Here is a 5,046-nt window from a genome sequence, read left to right on the forward strand (position 1 = left end):
TTACATTTCTTGAATTTCATGTTAAAATTAGGGTAAAATTGGTTCAATTTTTGTTTCTATTTTTGATGCACATTCGTGATTCATGAGGGGTGTTTTTGTGAAGAATTTACCATAGTTTGAGTATATTTCCTACTGGTCATGTGCATTTGGTTACTCACTTGCTTGCTTTGCAAGTAATGTTGGTGAATAGGTGGTGTAAAATAGGCCTAAAATTCACATTAAAATGTAAGGCTTGCTAATTCTCTTGAATTCTCATTTTTAAACTTGGATTTCACATCTTAAAAATGTGTTAAACCATGGGAGTTATAGGTTTTGTTCAAGCCTTGCATCATTAATAAATCTTTAGGCCTACTTTGCATTATTTTTGCTTGTTTTTATGTTAATCTTCTTACTTTTGTTATGATAGCTTTGATTGGTTTCATATCTTGTGCTACTAACCTTTTCATTTCATATTTCATATTCACCATAAGCATCATCATCTCATCCCATTTTCATCTCTATTCTTCTTGCAATATGATTTGTACCAAAGTTAGAATGTAAACACTTAGGAAATTTTGTAATATTCTTCTTATGCTTTTAATTTCTTGGCAAAGGGGCCATAGAATGTATCTAGGGTATGATGTAAAGGACAATGGACTCTAATGATGTACACCGACACAAACACCGACACATGCACACACATCACTATAATATAGCTAGAATATGCATGTTTAGATGTATGTTTAGGATTGTATGTTTAGATGAATGCCTAGGACTTATACTTAGAAAAAACCAATTTTCCAAACAAATGTGAACAACTTCATTCAAACTATTTTCCTAATAAACCTTGGGACCAAAATCCCATTGTATTTTCCTTTTCTTTTTCTTAATCAAATTCCAATGAAAAATAATCATGTTTAGACCATATTTTGCAAATGACTAATTCAACCTCACAATTTCATAAATCTCATGCCCTTGAGGCCTCTCTCTCATTCTTCAAAACTCCATTTTCAAACTTAAAATCAACCAACAAAAACAAAAACATTTTTGGAAGAGAACTACGGTGGATTTGATCCCTTAAACGGGTACGTAGGCAAGGAACAAAATTCCTTCAATTCAACTAAAATAAAAATTCAAACACATTCTTCTCCCTCCAATTCTTCATTTAGTAACTTTTAGGTGTAAATAACATTTTCAAATAGCATTTAAAAATAAAGCGCGCGCGTAGAAATTAAAGACGGTTCCTATAGGTTACTATAGTCGTTATGGGTGCCTAACACCTTCCCGTAGCGAAAACAACTCCCGGACCTCGATTCTCAAGGGTTTTGCTTACTTTTTCCCTTCCCAAGAAAAAATAAGATATCACCGGTTAAAAAGGTTCAAACGTAATCAATGTTTGACACCCGAAAACCAAGATAAAACACCCCTAATTTGTATTTGTATCTCCTCCTTTTTTAATAATATAATATATATAAGCACAAATAAATAAAGTCTAGTTGAGACGTCATATATTCTCTTTAAATTGTGCTTTTAATTTAGAAAAAAAATTACAAATATGATATGTAAAATTTACATTCAGATGTCAACGTATATTGAAGGAGGACACAATCGAAAACCAAACTCTCCACTCAACGAAAAAGGGATTTGAGAATTCTAGAAGAATTTCAAATTTTAGAATGAACGTTAAATTTTCAAACAGTGTGAAAATGTTGAAAGTTAGAAACAATATTTTATAAAATAAAAATCAATTAAATAACCTCAATTACCCCCTTTCCTTCAAAAAAGAAAAACATCAATTACCCCTTTAATTTTGTGATATGATCAATGTATGGATATCTTATAGGATAAATGCATAGTTGACTAATGATATGATAAATGTCTAATCTTGAATATCATATTAATGCATTCCTTTCTCACTAAAAACTGAAAATGTACATGCTGATGTGGATTAGTTTGATAACATTTAATGAGCTTAAGCACCATATATGTACACATGTACTTTTGCATTTTCTGAAGTCAAATCTTTATAATAGAGAAAGTTTTTTTTTATATATTAAAACACATTTACGTGCATTTGTTATTTTTTTTTTTGACAGTTACGTGCATTTGTTATTAAAACATATGACATAATTTTAAAAAAAATCAAGATAAACATTGTAGGAAATTCGTAAAATTGAAATTAGAAAAATTACCGAGTTATTGGTAAAATTTAATTTTAGATATCATTCAATTCTCCTTTTAAATTATCTTTCTTATTATTATTTGACAAAAAAAATTCCTTTAGAATCTGGCAAATAGACTTTAATTTTACATAAAAAAAATTGAGGACACATCAAGGTCGGGACATGTCTCATGACTCAATAAGCACTTACAAATTTTTTAGAGATCCCTTGTCAAAGAGGTCTTCACGCTAATAGCGGAGATTGAATCCACACCCTTGAAATTGAGTCAACTCATTATTAGCAAAACCAATCTTGATTAGGAATGCTATTATTAGTATTAGTAGGGGTGTTCGCGGTGCGGTTTGGTTCGGTTTTAAGGGTAAAAGTCATCTGAACCGCAAGATAAATAAGTACGCGGTTTGGTTTGGTTCGGTTGACTTTTAAAATAAAATCCAAACCAAACAAAACCAAACCAATCCGGTTTGGATTAGATCGGTTGATGCGGTTTTTTTAGACAATAATATTTTTTTTGTTTTCAACTTTAAAATCAAATTAAAAAGCTAAAACACAACATATTTTCAGCAATGTTTTAAATTTCATCCAACATTATAATTTTATTTTCATCCAACAATGTTTTCAACTACGTAGACCAAATTAAAACGTGGACAAAAAGTAATCCCATTTTGTAAGAAATACAAAAGACTAAAATTTTAATCATTCTCTAAGAGTTCAAGTAGCACATAAATACATTTTTGATAGAAAAAGCAGCAAAGTAGAAACTTAATAAGAGAAAAAATATGTTCTTTTATTAAAGTTTCCATTGAATTTCTATGAGTATTGATCTAGATGATATATATTTAATTAGTTTTTTTTTCTTATATTGTGGTTTGGTTTGGTTTGGTTCGGTTGGTAAAATCAAAACCGCAAACCGAACCAAACCTTGCGGTTAGGTAAAAAAAATGATCCGAATACATCCGAACCAAATGCGGTTTTCTACAGTTTCGGTTTGGATTGATTCGATCAGCGGTTTTTCTTTTGGATTGGTTCGGGTTTGAACACCCCTAAGTATTAGTAGCAAAAATAGTAAATCAAAACATGATATCATATAATGGTATCATTTAATAACATTTTTTCATCTGACTAAATAAATGAGACATTTAACAAAATCATTTTAATTTAAATTACCACATTAATGACTATTATTTAAAGAACCATTTATTTTTTAGTCTATTATTTGCCTGGCCTATTAAACGACACAGTTTAATATTTATTGGATCAACCCAATTAAAATGACACATAAAATATAATTATTTTAAATTATAAAAATATAAATTTCAAAATTTAATCCATTAAAAAAAATCAAAATTTAATGAAATTTTATTTTGTGAATTTGTCAAAAACTTTTTTATGTAAATTAAATATTCCCTTAAAACAAATGAATATAAAACATTAATTAAAAGGTTAAAAGATTCAAATAATTCTTTTTTTTTATACAGATAGGAAAATCGAACTATTTGAATTTTAAATGTCTTCCATTTATTTGTTATAATATACTACCTCAATATTTGTTTGTTTCCATCTTTTTTTTTTTGGTTTAGCTGTTTCCTTTTTTTTGGTAGTGTTTAGTTGTTTTCTTTAATTAAGGATTATAATTAACGCTATCATTTAAATTTTTTTTCTGTTTCCTGTCTGATCCATCAAATGAGGCATTTTCATTCTAAATAATTAAATGACACATTTTAACCTTTATATAATCATTCTAATTTAAATGACATATTAATTACTCTTAAATTGCTTTATCATTATATTATCCTTAATAAATGCGAAAATAATTATATTTGAGAACTATATTAAATTATTAAGTATACAAAAATACATGAAAATTTTGTGTTAATATAATTCATTTTGTGTTATATTTGAGAACTATATTAAATGGATTTTTTTTCTCAAAAAAAAAAATCATTTTGGCTTGTTAAAAATACCAAATACGTGAAAATTAGAAAGGAAAAAAAAAAGAAAAAAGGCATGACATTGAGACAAAAGATTGAAAATAATACAATTTTTGATTGACATGGTGGGTGGAATTGCTTGCAAATGGATGATATTTATAATAAAGGGTAGATAACAAAATTAACAATATTATTTAACAGTCCCCACAAAAAAAATTATTTAATAGTAACTATCTAATTTACAAATTAAAAGAGAAAAAAGTCACATATTGATTGTCAAATAAATAAGATGAAATGACACTTAAAGGATTGTGTATTATCTCATATATGGTCAAAAGAAATAAAAAAGAAACCATGTATATTGCTCAATGGTTGATTGAAGCTTTTAATACATTCTATTGAAGAAACTATGATAAGTGAAAAGCCGTCATAGTAAAACATGATGATTTAAGATGTCTTCTTATTAGAAAAGGTTTGTCCAAATTAGATGATGTGAACCAATTGTATGCAACCTTTATGATGATGTTTAACATGTCCGGAGATGTGTTTAAAATCATCAATTAGGATTCATCAAATAAGAGTTCAATTGTAGGATTCATCAAATAAGAGTTCATGTGTAATATACGTTTTTGTGCAAGACAAAGATTCATAAAATATATATAGATAAAGGCTAAATCAATTTATTGAGATTAGTTTATCGACATATAAATTCATTAAATAATATTCAATAAACCTAAGGTATCTAAACTCTAACATCTTGATTCTATATCAAATACAAAACATTTTCTTGGCTAAAAATTATATCGGTTGATGTCTCTAACATCTTGATTCTATATCAAATGCAAGACATTGTCTCGACTAAAAATTATATTGTTGATGTTGAACATCTTGAAGTCGTAGAATGTAGACACATGCTCTCCAATGAGATTTTGGAAAAGTAACATTATCAATTAACA

Source organism: Medicago sativa, chromosome 8 (assembly GCF_051527215.1).
Source record: "Medicago sativa cultivar Bolivia chromosome 8, Bolivia_mono, whole genome shotgun sequence".
Classification (NCBI taxonomy): Eukaryota; Viridiplantae; Streptophyta; class Magnoliopsida; order Fabales; family Fabaceae; genus Medicago; species Medicago sativa.